The sequence below is a fragment of the Lycorma delicatula genome, chromosome 9 (genome assembly GCF_047948215.1).
Source record: "Lycorma delicatula isolate Av1 chromosome 9, ASM4794821v1, whole genome shotgun sequence".
NCBI lineage: Eukaryota > Metazoa > Arthropoda > Insecta > Hemiptera > Fulgoridae > Lycorma > Lycorma delicatula.
In genome coordinates this window covers 64,911,815-64,932,587 of record NC_134463.1, presented here as the reverse complement: position 1 = coordinate 64,932,587, position 20,773 = coordinate 64,911,815, and positions in this window count along the sequence as shown.

The window sequence follows — 20,773 nt, the reverse complement described above, 5'->3', positions numbered from 1 at the left end:
TGCTTTGCTATCTACTGTTATTCTTATTTTAATATCCTTTTCACTTTTATAGTTTTCTATATCTTGGAATAAAAAAAAATATATATATATAAAAATTAATGTTTGTCCGTATTTGTTCCTATACCGTTCATCCGATTGCGATGAAACTTTAGTGAGTTGTTTTGCGCATGTCCGCGAAGGTTTCTGAATTAGTTTGGACCCGCTAGGTGGCGCTGGGGTAGAGATATTTCGAAAAATGTACTTATGGTCCAATTTCGTTCATATTCAGAATATATATTAGTTACGTGAAAAGAAACGTTTTTGCAAATACTATATTCGCTAGGTTGCGCGGCGGGTGTCGAGATATTTACGAAACAAAAACAAAATATCTCGTAAATATTTTTTATACAAAAAATATTTACGAGATATTTTTTATATATATATATATATATATATATATATATATATATATATATATAAAGCAATGTTGGTATGTGTGTCCACTCTAGACTAAAAAACTACTGGACCGATTTACACGCGGGAAAAAAGGGAAATAGGGAAAAAGATAAGAAAAGAGAAAGGTAAGAAGGGTAACAGGGAGAAAGGGAAGAAGGGAAATAGGGAAAAAGAGATAATGTGAAAGGTTAAATTTTGTGAAGTTCCGTAATGTTCATCTTTAAAAATATTTTATCAAACTTTCACTTGTGTCTATTTAATCTATATATATATATATATATATCAACCTAGCAATAGTGAAGCATTTCCGGGTCTGCTAGTTACAGTATATAATGTGATTGAAATATTTTTGATAAAAATCGATGAATGCATTTTCAATTATAAACATTTGTTTTTATACCTGTCTAAATTGTTACTGAATGATCCTATTTTAAGTGATTGCCTGTCATACGATTTACTTATAGCTTCAATATGAAAGCTGATTATAAATAAACGAATTCAGCAAAAAAAAAAAAATGTTTAATTTTAAAAAGATTTTTTAATTCAGACGATACCCACTGAAAGGTTTTTAAAATGTATATATTAAGGAGTTGGTGACAATGTTAAATAAATACATTACAACAATTTGTTTTCTAGATTTTACCCTGTTGTGAAAACGTTTTCAACTTTTTGATCAATGTTAAACTACAAAAACATAGTCATACATTTTCATGAGAGAAAGAATTTGTTTTTACCGGCTTTTTGAAGAAAATTACAATATTGCATTCAGTTCCAAGTTGAGAGTGGGTGGTTAGTCATTTGAAGTTGTACATGTGAAAATTTAATGATTGGTTGAGTCGTTCCTAAGTTACACTCAATATAAGGTCGACAACAATATAACCTCAAATTGAGCTATTTTATTTTCAGCCGCATTATGAGATAGGGAGGTAAAAATAAATTTTCTTTACGTTTTGATGTATGAGGATTACGTATATACCATTCATGTATAAAATTTTGTGGCTTGAAAATCTCATAAGTAATAATTATGTTTAATATTTTGTGGCTCAAAAATTTCTAAATTTACATCAATTTTATTGAAATTTAGGTATGCTGTAGTAGTGTACCTGACGTTATGCATGTGCAATTTTATGAAGATTGATTGAGTCCTTCTTGAGTTACGCTCAATTTAACTTCAATAGACCACATAACCACAATTGTTTTTCTTTTTTCTGTTTAGCTTCCGGAACCACGTAAGGTATTACTTCAGAGGATGAATGAGGATGATATGCATCTTATGTAAATGAAGTGTAGTCTTGTACAGTCCAAGGTCGACCATTCCTGGGATGTATTGTTAATTGAAACCCAACCACCAAAGAACACCGGTATCCACGATCTAGTATTCAAATCCGTATAAAAGTAACTTTCATTACTAGGATTTGAACCATAGAACTCTCGACTTTTAAGGTAACCTGAGTTACCACATATACCATAACCACAATCAGAGTTTATAATTATTGTATAGTGGTGTATTTTTCATACGTGCTTATGCAGTGAGTCACAGTGATAAGTGAGTTGAAATTTGATGCTTGTATAGGGTCTACAAATCGAAAATATGTAGTGCGTTGTACTCTGAAAAACATTGTATTTCTGACTGCAAAATAGTGAGGCCGTCGGATCGAAAAGTCGGTCTTCTTGGGCAGAACTGCACGATTTTTTTATTTTTTGATGAGACTGGATTTGAAAAGAGGAATTTTTAATCATATAAATGCAAGCGAAAATAATTAAAAAAATAATGTAGGCAAACTAAAAAAAAAAATCAAAACTCGTTGTGTACCAGTAATATATAAATTGTTTTGTATATTATAATAAAAGAAAAAGGTAAAGATTAAAAATACTTACAAAGGAATTTTAGAATGACAATTTTTTATCAAGATATAAATGTATAAGTATGGAATTTAAAATAAAAAGAACTTTTTAACTTTTTTTTGTTTTTTTAGTATTTTTAAACTAAAAAATAAGTAAAGTTATATTGCAATACATGTAACTGAAATTCTGAACTTTAAAACGTAATACTCGTACATATTTCTGCCGGATAACTTTGTAAAAGTTATGTAGATATTTCTTTTGTATGTAATGTCTCCTGAATTTTGTACCAATGAACTAAATTTTTTTCTTAATATAATATAGTTGAATCTTACATCAATTGCGTTTTATTTTCTTTAAAAAATTATTACAGAAATTTATAATATTTTACGTAGTTTTTTGTAGAGTTGATGTGGTGTTCACATCAGATTTTTTTTATACATGTATCACATTAAATATATTACACTGAAACACACAATATTTTAACCGATTTTAAAAGGAAAGGACGTTTCAAGATTCGTCTATTTTTTAATCTATATATTTAAACTCTACTTTTTAATAAAGGGGATTTCGATAGTTCGCTGTTATTCCGTAGAACAATTACTTCAGATAGTCTGGAAAAAAAAAATTTTTTTTGAATAACTTGAATGCAAACAAATAAAACTTTGATCTACACGTACAATTTGTAATATTATCATTTTTTTAATAATGGATTCTGTAGCGAAACCCTAAAATAAAATAAAAGTTTAATTGCATTTCATGCTCACAATATTTATATCAAGAATTTTATTAGAGATTATAAATACTTCAGAGAATAATAAATACAAAGAATCCGAACTTATGTCCGGATTCTTTGATTTAAAAAAAATTGTAGAGTCTTGATAGCATTATGTATGAAGTATAAACTTTCAACAAATCTGGAAAGATATTTAAATCGAAGTGAGATAAAGTTTGTTGATAAATATTGTTCTTTTGCTTTAAGAACAAAAAGATATATATTTCAATTATATAATATATATATATATATTATAATATATAGATAATTATATATATATATATGTAATATATATATAATAGATATATATTTCAATTATATAATAGAGGGTTTAAACCTAAATTTTTCGAAAAAATATTTTTGATTATTAAATTTGCATTGAGGTAACAAATTTGCTATAATAAAGTTTTTTCTAAAATGCCTCTGAAGAAAGCAGGAAATTGGTTTTTTCGCGATATCCTAAACACCCTTAACGTATAAAAAAATTGATCCATGCACCCCACATTAGAAATATTTAAGCCAAATTTGAAAAAAATCAGTTCGGTCAATCGTGAGCTATAAGACTAAAAGTGCGAATTAAGACCAGTGCGACACATCGATCAGCGTTTCTGAACCTGGGGGTCGCGAAATTAGCCTACAACTTTACACGTAAACAATAATGAAATCATTTATGAGAAAAAGAATCATTCGTTATAAATTTTTAGTTACATCTATAAGTATACATGTAAAGCGTTGTAGATTAATGAGAATAAGCACTGTTGATTAATGAGATACAGTAGTTGAGTTTGTTTTTCATTTAACTGTTTCGCCACAAGTGGCTCTTTGTTAAAAACAGACAAAAACGAATTCTTTTCAAGTGATAAATGATGATTCCTATATTTAGATTTTAGTACAACCGTAGACGAAAAATCCTTTTACAGATGTAAGACGTGGCGAAAGGAATTCATATTTTCAATGCTTCTGTGACTAAATTTCCATATTCTCTTCAACGAGCAAGCTAAAACGTATCTAAACCTTCAGAAGTGAGTTGTAGTAAAATTTTATCGGCAGACATTTCGATGATAAAAGCTAATCGTGAATCTCAACCATAACTTAGCAGCTGCAACAATGTGTTCACTTAATGGGCTCAGTACCCATCTCTTCGAGAAATCATTTTTATCTTTCAGGATATAGACAACCAACTGAATTTTTTTTTTATGGTCGAACGTGATGCTCTTATAGTGAATATTATGCAAGCAGACCAAATTACTAGGAGAACGCAACATCAAGTTGGAACCTTTAAATTTCTCATGTTTGTAAGCATCCTACATGCATTTTCATACCCGTAGTTATCAGTGTAGCTAGATAGTTTTAACTAGGTTTAATTGAGTTCTGGTTGGGGGGGTGAAATATTTTTTTTATATTTGTTGAGAATCACAGATCTAGATGAACTAATTGGTTCCTATAATGCAAAGATTTACAAAAAAAAAACATTTTATATCCTTCTACCCCAATTTATGATAATAATTTTAACTTTGAAGGTTAATAGTTTTTTAACTTAAATTCTTAAATTTTATTTTAATTTAGGAATTATCATATTTTCCCCTTATATACAGATATTCTGGTTATATTCCCGGGGAAAGTAAAAATGTAATTTAAAGTAAATTAATATTTCTATATTCCAGAAAGGCTTAGCCAGCGTTCGTAATCTTTTCACATTTTTTCCTACATTACTTTTCTTTTTTCTATTAAGACACAGATTTACGACTAATTTTCTTACAAACTGTTTATTTTTCATACGGGCAGTAGTTTTTTGAAGCGTGCTAATATTTTAAACAAAAATAAATCTAAAAAAATTTTAATTAAATAAATTTTAAGTTTTTTTTAAATTATGTTTAAAATTTAAAACCTTTTTTTATTACAATTTGAAATTTAAATAATTGAAAAAGTGTTATTTTTTTATCTCGGTTTTTTAATTCTGTTACTGTTTGAATAAATATACATTTTAAATTTAATACCCCGGTTAGATGTAATCAAATTTCAAATAGAATACTGTTAATTTGAGATAAAACGCCTTCTGTCATTGTTGAATATTCCGTATTAATACTAAAGTCAATTTATAATATGTTAATCTATTTAAATAAGTTTCTTAATTTAAATTTAACTTTATCCTTTACTTTACATATAGTTTTTTTATTTACTCAGCTTTGTGCTTATTTCCTTATATTTTCTTATGACTTCAATATAGAAAACAAGAGAACTGTGAAAATTATATAGATTTTATTGTTTTTTTATTTTTTTTTAATACATAATAATACATTTTTTAAGTAATACAGTTTTTCCTTTTAAGATCATAAACCGTAAAAAGAGTATGCCAGTTATAATTAAAACTTAGTTTGAAAACAAACTAAACTGTCAACTTGACTGCCTTAGACGCCTGTTATAAATGGTTAACTAAGATAAACGTTTATATGAAGAAAGAAAGAGATAGAGTAAATCTCTAACCAGTTAAAGTCACATTGTTAATGTTTTTATGATAAAAAACTTTCATAGGAAGATTTTTAATAAATTTAAATCCTAAAGGCTTATTAAATTAGTTATTGGTCCTTTATATTCAAAAACAAAACGAGGTTTCTCATCATTGAAATAAGTTTTCTAATAATGTAATTACTGATATTAAACTATTAATTGTTTAATTATTAAAGTATTATGTAATTAATTCTGAAGATGTTTAATTTCCTTTCAATCTAATTTGAAATTTTCGAACTCTACCTATCTTGTTATAATTTGTCCTTAAAATTCTATTTGATGTGACCACTCTTTCGATATGTATAAATTTTAATTTAGAAATTCAAACGACAGAAGCTAATTAACTAAATGTTATAATAATATTACAGTTACAATGTTTTAGAGTATTTTTAGCGGATTTCCAAAGAAATTTGAAATCTCTTCTGCGCCCCTTTATGTTTATTTACATATGTATGTACGTATAAGAATTTTTCGTCCGCTCTACCGGACGAAAATCTTAACCGATATTGACAAAACTTGTTGGGGAAAATGTAAACTATTGTGAATAGAGCCCAAATGATTTGCAAGTGAATCGTTTTAAAGAAACCAGAGTTAGACGCAAAAAAAATCGTGTCTTTGTTGAATTTTCAGATTTTGTTCGTTCTGCTGGGCGCAATTTTTGAGAAAACTTGGTAGGATGATGTAGACCTAGTATAAATAGAGCCCTATTGATTTTAAAGCCAATCGGCTCACAGGAACTAGAGGTAAAAAAAAATAAGTTTTTGGGCACGTTTTCAAGGTTAACTAAAACTGGAAATTCGTTCTTTTGACGGACTTACAGTGAGAGTTTTTTATTTTTTGGTTACTTTTTCAGCTTTTTACTTGTACGAAGTAAAGGAAGTATTTTGATCGCTAAAAATTTCGATTTTCAAATTTCAACGGAAATATCCATTTTGATCATTTCTGAATCCATTTTTACTAGTTTTGGCGTGACTTTGTACGTACCTACATATGTATTTCGCATAACTCAAAACGATTAGCCGTAGGATATTCAAATTTTTGATTTAGGACTGTTGTAAAATCTAGCTGTGCACCTCCCGTTTTGATTGCAATCCACTGGACTAAAAGTTTCCAAAAAAGCCCAAAATTCAAAAATTGGATTTTTGGCTCTTTTTTTTTTACTGCAGTAATAAGCCCTCATTGAGAGCTTTTCAACAATATCACAATTGGTAGTTATTTTCATTGGTTGCAGAGTTATATCTAAATAAAATTTTAATTAATGAAGTATTTGGATCTTCCAAGAGGAAGGCACATCGGTTCAAATCTGCTTCATCTCCTTTTTTTAAACTTTTTTTTAAATTTAAATATATTGATTTACTAATAATTATGAACCTCTGATTGAAAAAAAATTAAAAATAAATAACGATTCAATAATAACAATAAAAAAAAGAATAAATATCACAAGTTATTAATAAAATAAAATTTTATGTACTTTTAATTAAAAAAAGAAAAAAATAAGTGTATATGTGTGTAATTTAGTAGGCGTACAATAAATTCATATGGTGTCCACATCAGATTTTGATTTCATTTTACTGGTCGCAATTTCTTTTATTTTCTTAAGAATAAACTATTTTTAAAAAGCAAGACGGTTTGATACTTATCAACTATTCTTTGCAAAGCCTATGTAGCAATGGTGATGCATACAAAATACGTCTATTTATACTGTTATAGGTAACATTATTTATACTATTATGGTAATATGCCTCCGTGGCGTGAGTGGTAGCGTCTCGGCCTTTGATCCGGAGATCCCGGGTTCGAATCCCGATAGGTCATGTCATTTTCACACGCTACAAAATTTCCATTTTATTTTATCCACTGAAGCAATACCTAACAGTGATTCCGGAGGCATTACCTAACGGTAATGTAAATGATAATAAATACTTAATTAATAATAATACGTTTTTAATAAATTAATACTATGTATATAATGGATATTAAATAAAATAAATGAAAATATATACTAAATTAAATGTTTAATAATATAATACTAGAAAATTTTTTATTTTAATTTTATTTTTCTCCAAGACCACTGAGGATGGTCCAGTAGTTACGCATTGCGCATCCTCAGTGGTTGCAGGATCCGGCGATGCCGTGCCTGCGGGAGTCGATCACCCAGTAGGCCGAGACTTTGGTCTTTTTTTATTAAATTTTGATATCCTAACTGAGAGACTTAAATACTTAATAATAAAATAAATATTATTTTTCTCAGTGGATTTCCAATGGATTTGTAGAAATCGCTATTGCGCCCGGTCAGATTTATAAGGATGGATTGGGGAAAGGGGGATCAACTTTTCTTTACGTTTTGGAGTCTCCTGAAACGATTCTGTAACGTTTATATTTATATATTTGTATGCATGTACAATTTCGTCCACTCTATCGGACGCAAATCTTAACCGATTTCCACGAAACTTGTGTGGTGATGTAAATCTGTTGGGAATAAAGTCCTATTGATTTTCAAGTGAATCAGTTTTCAGGAAACGGAGTTAAAGAAAGAAAATCGGGTCTTTGATTGAATTTTCAGCTTTTGTTCGTTCTGCTGGGCGCAATTTTTAACCGATTTTGAAAAATTTGGTAGGATGATGTAAACTAATCAAAAATAGCGCCCTATTGTTTTTAAAGCAATCGGCTTACAGGAACTGCGTTAGAAGCAAAAATATTAGGTTTTTTAATACGTTTTCAAGGTTAACTAAAATCGAATATCCCCTCTTATTACGCACTTATTATGACAGTTTTTTCACTTTGATGCATATGGAAGAAAATTTTTATTTTTGTCCATGCATTATCCGATCCTTTTTATGTATTATACCGCATTAAATTTGTTTTTCTCTATCTTCTACATTTTTTAATAATATTTTTTTCTAAATACTGCCAGTAGTTTATTTACTAAAATTATTAAACTCAGATCAAAAATAAACTTGTTTCTTTGTTGTAAGGTTCCTGACGAAATGGATTCTTTAATGGATCACATTAAATACTACCATATTTTGTTTTATAATATCAAAATAATTCTTTCTGACGTATTTGCTAAGGTTAATATTTTTCTTCAAATATTATAAGCGATTATAAAAATAATTTTTTATATTTAAAAAAAATTTTAAATATAAAAAAATATTTTATAAACTTTACCAATTAATTTTAAATCGCGTAAGGGTAACTTCTGTTAACTAATTGTTTTAGCATTTAGTTTAAATTAAGTCATTTTTTTGTTAGAGATTTTTGAGTGTTTTATTTTTTTAGTTTCTTGGCATCATAGTTCTAGAGTTAGTCTATAAGAAAGAAATTCACTCAAAAAAAGGTAATCACTCAAAAAACAGGTTATGATTTTTTTTTAATGTCTCAACGTTTCATGATCCAGGAACCCCAAAAAATAATAAAAAGGGAGAGGTAATGATCGTACATATGTATATATCTGCGTTGGTGTGTTTGATACTAAATAAATTTTGACTGGAGAAACCGATTTGGATGAAATATTCTACAGACTCGTGTATATGGGGCAATTTGTTGTTAAAACTTTGGGTTCAATAACTGCAGAGAGTGAGGTTGATAGTTTTTTGTGGTCAATTTTTTTCTCAACATTTTACACAATCCCACTTTACATTAAGTTCAGTACATGCGTGCATGCTTATCTAACCATTTTAAAAAAATGTCCCAAAATTCCCACTTGTTATCAAAAAAAATCGAAAAAGCCATCATTTTTTAATCTAATTTTTTTAATGTCTTTCTAGTCATAGTAGTAGTGCAAATGAGCTCAAAATCATACTTTAGGAGCAATATTAAGAGTGGGGAAAGCGATCAACGTTTTAAGTATCGGTTTAAAAAAATTTTAAAAGCACTTTTTTGAATTATTTTCATGTGTTATTAATTTTCTATTATATAAAAATAAATAACCAATGTCAGAAAAGTACTGCGACTGACATCAAAGTTATAATACATTTATTAATAATAAATTACTGAAAAGACGAAATAAATAAATATTAATATAACATAGAGTTTAATAATATACGTATATTATATTAATATATAATGTAATGTTTTTTTGTCTTCAGTCATTTGACTTGTTTGATACAAATCTCCAAGATTCCCCATCTAGTGCTAGTTGTTTCATTTCGGTATATAATGTAATATAATACATGTATATATTTATAACTATATATAAATATGTTAGTTACTTAAAGTATAGATGTTCAAATTATATAGCTCTATTTAACAATCTTTATTTTAATCATCTACGTGCTATAACGGTTTCCATTTCAATAACATCATTAACATTGATTCCAGCTTTGAGTAACTTACACGAGTATAAACTATTATCTTTCGTAAAGTGATTGAATTCTGTTTGTGACTTTTCCTTCTTCTTGTCCTTATATTAATCTAAATTTTATAATAACAAATTTCTAACCTCATTCCCATCTCTTCGTTTCTTTTAGATTCTTGTTACCAATTCCTACTTTCTACTATTATATTTTCATCCACAAGATTAATAACTTACTAAAATTAACAACGTTTTTCTATTTATGTCATCAGTTCCATTGAATTTTATTTTTTTAAATCATTGTATGTTAGTTCTTGATAACTTTTCTTTTGTTACTTTCATTATTTTAAAACTTTTCCGTTTATTTTTTTTACATAATAAATTACATGTTTTATTTATTTTTCTTTTTTTGTGGGAACTTATTCTGTTCTTTTTAATCTGAATTTCATTTTCAAATGCCTGAATAAAATAACCAACTCTTAATAGAGTTAAAGTAATTTTTATTTCCATTATTTAATTAAAGTGATAATTTAATTATCTTTTAGATTTTTTTCTGTTACAAATTAAAATTGTTTTCTGTCAAAAAAAAAAAAAATAATAATTTGCTTTCTCATATGGTTTTGATATTTCTGGCTACTTACTCTATTTTCACGTATTCAGCTCATGAAGATTACGAAATTATTATAACAGTTTCACCTGAGGTTAATAAGAAGTATCTTGAATAATGATAATCTTGAAAAGACCGTTTAATAAATTGGCTGCGGGATGATTAGCAGTGGTGATTAAGACTATCATCAGTTTTAATAAGTTAGCTCTGAAAAGAGCAATTTGGTTACAGTTACAAGTTGGAAATTTTAAATCATGACTTCTTTAGAAATACCTATTTTAATTTAACATCGGTGTAGGAAATATTGCTGGATAAATCGGCATCAACCTTAAAGGTTTTCTTAAAAGAATCGTGTTGAAAATATGTGGGACATTAAATGAAGTCAAATTTTACTCAAAAAATTAAAAATTTTTTAAATGTTATAAAATCATGATTCAAAACAAGTTTTTACTTCCTTGTACGAAGTAAAAGAAGTAAATAATCAATTGTACGAAGTGAAGTATCGCGATACATTTTGGTTTTCAGATTTCAACGGAAATATCCATTTTAACCTTCCCAGAATTCATTTTGATTAGTTTCGGCGAGACGTCTGTACGTACGTATGTATCTCACATAACTCAGAAACGATTATCCGTAGCATGTTGAAATTTTGGATTTAGGACTGTTATAACATTTAGTTGTGCAGCTCCCCTTTTAATTACAATCGACTGGACCAAATGAGTCCAAAATAAATCCAAAAATAATTAAACAATTAATTATTAAATAATAATTAATAAAAATAAAAATAATTAATTAAATAATAAAAAATTAATTAAATAAATCCAAAAGAAATTTGAATTTTGGATTTTTTCTTAACTGCAGTAGTAAGCTCTCATTGAGAAATTTTCAACGATATATCATAATTGGTATTATTTTCATTGTTTCCAGAGTTGTAGCCAAATGAAATTTTAATTAATGGAATATTTGGATCTTAAAAGTGTACGGCACATCGGTTCAAATCCGACATCAGCTCCTTTTTTTTAATTTAAATATATTGATATATTAATAATTATTAACATCTGATTGTAAAAGAAACATTTACAATAAATAATAATTCAATAATAACAATGAAAAAAAGAAAAAATATCTGAAGTTATTATTGAATAAAATTTTATGTACTTTTCATTTAAAAAAAAATGTGTATATGTAATTTCATAGGCGTAAATGTAAGTCATGTGGGTGTCCACATCAGATTTTTTTTTTTTAAAGATTAAATGATGATTCTTTTTAGTAAAGATTACAAATTTATAAATAATATAAACGCAAGAATAAGTTAACTTATTTAATTTTGCAAATATTGGTCTACACGATTCATACTTACGGAGCCAGATAATGAATAGACAGCCTATTTTTATTTTTTTTTAAACTCGTTCTGATTTTTTAAGTGAGCTTCAAGAGATGACAATATACGAAAATGGGTGGCTTATAATTTTATTAAGGTCCTTCAAGCAAAACAACTGTACGGCTTGATTTTGTTATAAACGAAATCAGTTTGATCTGATCATACCATGAGAACCTTTTATCTAATAAAATTTCCAGAAAAATTTGCTTTGCGGACAACAGAAATCATTAATTATTATTGTCATCATTAATTATTATTGTTATTATTGTCAATGGAATTCTATCCAAACGATCAATTAAGTCATCCGAATTTAGTTTATACATAATGTAGAATATATACATATATCAAATTCTACTAAACGGCATTTGTATGTGTGTCTGTGTGTGCGTCCCCCTTAGCTTAGCACCGGAATGTACCGATCACCAGCGGAAAATCCCGATTCGTTAGTACTTGTTTCGTGGTGGTCAGGTATATACTTGTTATATTATTCTATATCTATCGATATATATTTTTTTGGTTGGGGGGGGGGGGTGAAATTTAATACTTTTTACCGAATTTTCGGACGAAAATTGTAAATATCTCAAAAACGGTCGGTCCTAACGCTCTAAACAATTTTTTCGACCCCCTCCACAACAATCCTTCCGCTCCCAGTAGTACCTGTCGGGTCATAATATTTTTAAGTGCCTCCGGGGCGTCGTTTGGAAATTGGGAAGTGGGTGCGATGGGGTATCACCGTAATATCTCTGGAACCGCTTGTCCAATTTTTACGATTCAAACGGCGTCTGTATCAGCAGGTTGAGCGCTAACTGTTTAACTCATCGAGGACACTCTTGATCGACCGGATCTTGATTATCTGGAAATCGTTAAGCCGTATGTTTTGATTGGACTCACCCACGTAAAATGTACCGATCTGATCTTTCGCTAAATACGCTCAAACCTGTGCGCTAGCGCAGCTATAAAGTATAATGGCCTAAGAGTGAGGTGCTGCAGCATTCCACTCTTTAGGCCTTTCATCCCGCATATAAAAAAATGGCAAAAATATAAAATTTTTATTTTTTTTCCAAGCTATGAGTTTCACATATATCTTAATATCACCATCAAAGCTTTTTGTCAAATCCATTCTGAGATATCGTTCTAAAATCATTTTCCCTTTTAGTGCATTTAATTTTAGAGTAATGTTTTAAAAGTTTTTTTTAATATTTTGTATATATTTATGTGATTCTTTTTCTTCATAAAATAATGAACTATATCAAAAAAGTAGGCATCGGAATTTACCGTTCGCTAGCGGAAAATCTCGATTGGTTAGTATCAATTTCTAGAGTAAAATCTCTAATTTGACTTTCGTTATATCAATTTTCATCATTCAAATAGAAATATTTTTACATAAGAGGTAATCGATTTTGGACACCTAATAATCCCATTCCGAGTCGCCGCCCGCCAGGGAACCCGCCCGAAGAGCTTAACTGGGGAGGCGTGCCGTAGGCACGCCCTGCAACTCGTATATGTGTAAATAAATAAGGATGTAGGATCTTGTAAACACGTATAGAATTAGCATAGTATAAAAAGGAATTGAGAATAGCAGCATCAAACAAGTCAACTGTTTTGTAAATATATTTGTGTATAATTTTTGTCCTACCATCTATTTAAAGATCAAAATAATAGATTAAATATAAATTTTTAATTATGTGTGTAATAAAAAATTAAGTAGTAAAAAATCTTTATTTTTGTTACTTACCAATCCTTTATTAACCATAGTATAATTAGACAAACATATTTAAAGCTTACATTTTTTCTAACGTATTTTATTTTCTTGAAATAATTCAAATATTAAATCTCTTAAAATATTCCTTCCTCTCTTTAAATGTTAAAGGAAGCACAAATTAATAAACTCAGCTCTACATTACTATTATTTTTGTTTATTTAATAAACTTTAAAAGAATTAATAACAGAACTGAAATGTTTTAAAATATATTCATTTTAAATTTGCAACAGTAATTAAAACCTATTGTGTATATCTATCTAGTAAAACGACTATCCTTGTGTTTCTAATGTACGGTTAAATTCATAAACCAAACAATTTCACGTTCAGTTTGTTTTTGATATTTAATAACGTAAAATATAATATAATCTTCTATCCTCTAATTATACGAATGGAATACTTTATTTATAATTTAATTAATAAAATTTATTTACGTATCAAAATCATTGCTTAATAATTAATTTGTTTTAATTTTCTGGTATTTGTAAGTAATTAGAATTTTTTATTTAAATGCTTAAATTATGATATTTCATTTATTTAAATATTTATAAAAAAATAATAATTTATAATTTATTAAAAATTTATAATTTTTCGAATATTCCCGCTTATTTTATATTAAATATGGGAGAAAAAATCAATAATTTCGTGTTACAGTATAATATTTTTATACTGTGCAATCTTAGTGGCTCTGTATCTGACAAATATCTTTTTATGATTAATTTTTTTGCTTTTAAATTTTAACCCACTTTTTACAGTTTCATTTAAATTATAAATAATTTAGAATTACTTTATATTTAGAATCCAATTTTTCCTCTTTGAAAACTATTAAATGTTCAATCTTTGTTATAAATAATCGTTTTAAATTTCTAATAATATATATTGAAATAAATCTTCAAAACAAACGTGTATTATAATTACATTTAACATAAAGGCTTTACGTAGGATATTTTTAAATAAATATTTAAAACATTTGTACATAGGTTATGCAAATTCATTTATAAATAAATAATGGAGGGTTTATAAACCCTTTTAAAAAAAAAATAATTAAACTTTGGCATACAAATTAGCCTTAGGATATTTAACATCAAACAACAGTATTTTAGGTTGTCTTTACTTCAGGGTTATTTTAAATTAATATTTTTTCCCTATTCTTTTATTTAAAAAATACCTTTTAATAACTTGAATTAATAATGAAAAAAAAAAAAGAAAAACACTTTGTGGCTGAAACTTTAATCAGTTTTTATAAAAATTCTTTCGATAGAATAAATAACTTTTTTTTTTAAATTGAAACTTTTATGTATTATCACAGGAATAAATGCACAAGGCGATTTAATAAAAAACAAATCCTATTTTTAAATCAATTTTAATATTTGATAAAAAAAAATTACGTTATATAAAATGAGATTGATTTAAGAAAAAACAACATAAAATTACCAATCAAGGGTGAATATAGAAGCTCCTTTTAGGGAAAGTGCTACTCATCAATCAGGTGAATTCCAAAGTTCATTCTAATTGATCCAATTATCAATCATTGATTAAGGTCATCAGGTGGATGCCTCAACCCCCTGTCTGCCCATTTGATGTTAAAATGGTTTCTCTACATATGAATAATCACTCAGGATGTGATTAATTTGTTGTTATTAATTCACAAACAATATATAAATATTACAAACACAATATTTTAAAAATTTCTGTAGGACATTTGTCTTGGATTTTATAATTATCTTCCTTAAATAAACTTAAAAAGAAATTTGGTATGCTAACCCATCTTTTTATTCTTTATGTAGGAGGATACATTACTTAATTTGGTATTCAGAACTGTCATTATTCTATAATCATTTATATAATTTTTTATTTAAATATTGAAGCTGCTATAATCAAGGAACACCTTTTGTTTGATATATTCAACAACGGATTTTTGTTTTAAATCCGTTTATTAATTTGTTTGTAACTGAAGAATGATACATTTGTAATATATATATATATATATTTGACTATTTTTTTAATTAGAAATTTGCTAATGGCCGAATGATATGATCACTTTTTCTCTATAAATAATAAATAAATTAAAACAAGAAAATTTTAATATGAAACCAACTGTTATTTTTTTATTAAAAATCGTATACTCAAATTGTCTTTTCTTACGTTTTATAATTTTTAAATTAATAACAGCACACAATTACTCAGATTATTATTTAAAATCTTAACAACAAAACATATATGGGCTATTGTTAATTTCATATAACGACTCATTTATTGTTGCCAAATTTCAAATACCACCCAATTAATAATGAAACGTCTTCTTTCTTTTTCTGTTTAGCCTCTCTACCTCACCTTCTTAACTACCTTACCGTCTTAAGATGCTGAATGAGGATGATATGTATGAACGTAAATGTATTCTAATCTTGTACAGTCTAAGATCAACCATTCCTGAGATGTGTGGTTAATTGAATCCCAACCACCGAAGAACACCGGTATCCACGATCTAGTATTCAAATCCGTATAAAAGTAACTGTCTTCACTAGGGTTTGAACCTTAGAACTCTTGACTTCGATATCAGCTGATTTGTGTTGATGAGTTAACCATTAAATCAACCTGGTGGGTTTAATAATTAAAAATCTAGTAAAACTTTCCCGAACGAACATTCTTATTATTATTATTACTGTTCTATCAAGTATTATTTATTTCTAATAAAGTTATCTCTAACTTCTACTGACGCTAAGTTAATACAATTTATTTAACTCGGTTGAATCACTTACTAGAGTGGCATCACCTTTAAAGGACACTCTGTATAATATTTTTTAACCTAATTTGAAAGGAATATAGCTAGTTCATTCCCTAAAAGACGTGTATAAACCATTTAACAAGAATTTATTCGCAAAATAATGGTTAACATTCGCAAAAAAAAGTAACAACATTTGTGTGTATGTAGTAATTATATATAACAACAGAATTAAAGTAAATAGAATTTTTTCATTTTTCTTTTATTTAGTACCAATGATTTATTTATTTACATACGAGTGTTTGTAGTATTTCATACTACTTTATGTAGATTATGCGGCCATAATATATATAAATATCCTCAAATACCCTATGATTCAATGAAGGCATACATTGCCTTCTTATTCTAAGTTAGTATAGATTTAATATATTAAATTTATATAAAATTAACCTAATAAAATAAGAAAAATATTTTCAACAAAAAAAATTAAACATTTCTTCCAAAATCACAAAATAAATTTCTCAAAATACAATTTTTTTTTTCTTTTAAAATCATTTTCTATAAGTGTTTGCAATAAATATTACAGTAAAAACTATTAAAAAGTAAATAAATTAAAAAAATTAAATAAAATGTAATGAAATTATTATAAAACAATTTCAAAGAGGCTTTTAAAATGATATAATATGCCAGGAATTAATAACGTGTATTAAACAGAAGCAACGTTTTTAGACATGACAAAGACGAAAAGAACCAATAAATCTAAGGAATTAACAATATAAAACGCTCCATTCACCCTGTCTACTGAAACAGCCAGTCGACTTAAAAAATCCCTTAAATAATGCTAAAAAACACGTTTATTAATAAAAAAAAGTTTGGAAAATTTTCATAAAAAATATTGAGATATTTAGTAAGGATTGTTTTTATGATTGATTTATATTATTTTAATGTGATGTATGTTGCGCAGTTCGGATATTCTGGTGGGATGTTCAAGCTGTAAATCACTGCTAAGTAAGATTTAAAAAAAAAAATATTTTAACAGTTTATTTTTAAAAAAAAGCTGCTCAGCACTAAGTTTTATTAAAGAGTTTGTCAGATGGAAACAGAGATTATGATATATAGTTTCAAAGAAATTTAAATGATTCTAAATTTATTTAATTGGTCATACCATCAAATTTATTTAAAAAAAATCATATTACTTTATTGTTTATTAAACAAGAGGATAGTTTTATAGCATTTTACTTTCCCGTCTAGAAAGCATTATAGCAGAGCTGTAACTCTAAAAGGGAAAGTTTAGTAATCGGTTCAATTTGGGCATATGCGGTTTTCACCGGATTTTGATGTTTTGACACCTAAGGAACCAAAAAACCGGATGGAAATTTTCCGGATCACAATGTTCGTATGTACTTGTGTTCGGTATTGGTCTCTAAATTAACTTATATCTCCAGAACTACTGAACCGATTTCGACCAAACTTGGTTGATTACTTCGATATATGAGACACTGATGCCGTTAAATTTTCAATGTAAAAGGTCAAGGTGGTGAGGCTGTAAAACATGGTCACCTTCAATATCTTGAGATTTCGCCTAATTAAGGTCATATTTTTTTTAGAATCGTTTGTTAACGATTAAAAAATAACAATACTTTCAAAATCACAACCCCACCCCAAAAAATGCTGTTGTTGTTGTTGTCTGCTGTGTTGTGACGTCACAGGTGAAAGATAGAATTAAATAAATAAATAATATTAAGTGTAAAAAGGTAACTCAATAAATAATATTATTTATTTATTTAATTCTACCTTTCACCTGTGACGTCACAACACAGCAGACAACAACAACAAAGTGTAAAAAGGTAACTCGGTCTGGCGGGATCTCAAACTCGATTGCCCGGTTGACTCAGTACCTGATGCGTTAAGCATTGAGGTTACATCAGTCTGCCGCTCTTACAAGCTAAATTTCTTTGATGTAAGTTGTGAAATTACATTAGTTTATTTAATGCTGACTGTCACCATTACTACCGTCACACCCGTGCGAATTAAATACAGTTTGCACACTCGCTTTAGTTAGACTCATTGAATTAAATGAACGAAAAAAATATTTTATTTAAATAAAATGATAAGTATTTTAGATTAAGTTGTGTGTGTATTTGTATTTAAACCGTGCATTAGAAACAATGCACATTTGTAGGCCTTACCCGGAATGCGGCTTTAGCCGCGTTACGGACGCTGAACGTTATTATGACCTCTGTCTTACTAAATTGTAGAACACTTTACGACTGAGGTTAGCGTACGTTTAATTGTTAGTATTAATCCACCGGGTTGGTCTAGTCGTTAAACTCGTCATCGCAAATCTGTTGATTTCGAAATTGAGAGTTCTAAGGTTCAAAACCTAGTAAAGGCTTTTATAAAAAAAAATTACATTAAGATTGAAGACGGTAAGTCTCGCAGGTATCATTTTTTCCGCTCAAAAAACAAAAATCTCTGTAGCATAAATAAAACTGTTTTTAACAAAATGATACTGATATCAAAAAAGGTAAGATACTACATTTCTATTATCAAAATCTGTTATTAATTTAGAATTTTGTTTAAAAAAATACATGTTAAATACATATTATAGACAATTGATAATAAACAATGTTTAAGCGTTCCATATAATAAACAAGAAAGAGAAAAATTTTTGTCAAAACTCTTAACCGGCCCGATTTTATTTATTAAACAACACATAATCAAAAGAATTGTGCTATATCTGTAAATGTGATATGTAAATGTGATATATAAATGAAATTGGGTCGGTTACGAGTTTTGTAACAAATCTTTTTTTTATTTTTTGCTTATTATTTGAAACGCTTAAACGTTGTTTATTATTTATTATTGTACATCTATTATCTGTTACATATATTTAACATGAGTTTTTTTAAACAAAATTTTTAATTAATAACAGATTTTGATAATAGAAATGTAGCATCTTACCTTTTTTGATATCAGTATCATTTTGTTAGAAACTGTTTTATTTAACATTACAGAATTTTCATTTTTTGAGCGGAAGAAATTATATCTGCGAGACTCTTACCGTATGGTTTACAATTTCATTGTAATTTTTTCTGATGTCACTGCGTTTTGTTAGATTATTCTATTTTTTTTTATGAATTACTAGTTGTTATCTTATGGATTTATTATTAAAATTTATTGCATTTCTAGAACAAAATACATTTTTTGAATTTCACGGCCAATTTTTTTTTGTTGATAATTATATCATTCACTTCATACCATATTTTTCCTTTTTTAATAAAACTTGCATAATGATCTTCACAAATCGAAGATCCGTAATATAATATTGCACTTATTACTTTGTAAGTGTAACCCTCTACTTTTATCGTATCCGTGGACACATTTTTTGTATTATTATTAAATTAACTTTTTTTATTTCTCCATTAATTAGTTCTAATTGTAGAATAAAAATTTTACCAATCGAATTTATTTCTGTTTTATGTAACAAATCTTTGTTGCCATATTTGCAACACTTTCCTACCGTTCGTGTTTTTGTGTTTATTAGCAGCTATAATCTCTTGTAAACTAATACTTTTATTCTTTTTTAATGAAGTGATGGGAACTAAAAAAATTGTTTCATCTTCAGTTCTCTTATTTACCTAAGAGTATTTAAACAAGCTGTAGTATATTTTTTTAAATTTTATTATTTCAAGTACGTTACCAAATTTTTATCCGCTAGTTAGTACTATCAAATACTGCTACTTAGCGACGCGATTCGTAAAGTTACCTTAAAAAAAATAAAAGTGACATATTCGAGTCCCGCGGTTCATCAAATGGAAAAAAAGGTGTCTAACAAAATTCCAGGTATTTTTTGAAAGTATTTTTTATTACAAATCTAATTCAACTGAAATATTATGTTTATTTTTTATTTTTTTCCAATTTCACTTTTAGGTTAGGTCCTGTTTAGAACTGTAAACGTAATTAGTTGACTTCGCCGTGTCGTCCAGTTCTGCAAAATCTTACCGGCAAAATTCTAATGAACTTCGTGATACAGGTTTGAACCAGATCGTGGATACCGGTGTTCTATGTTGGTTCGATTTCAATTAACCAGACACCTCAGGAATGGTTGACCTGAGACTGTACAAGGTTACACTTCATTTACATTCATACATACCATCCTTACCTTAAGGTGGTCTGGAGGTTAACCAGAAAAAGACAGTGTTAGTATTGCAATCTGGCGGTCGGTATTTGAAACTATTTGCACTTTCAAATGGTGCAAATTTAATTCGCTCATACGTGGTTTGACAGGTATATGGGGTTATTCTTGTTTATATACGCTGATTATAATTTATATATTTTTTCTTTCCATCTAATCTTTTAGGAACATGTTTACATAATTTAGATTTTTTCTTTTCCAAAACCTCTTCATCTTTTTCTCATTTTTTTTTTCATTTCATCACTCCTTTTACGA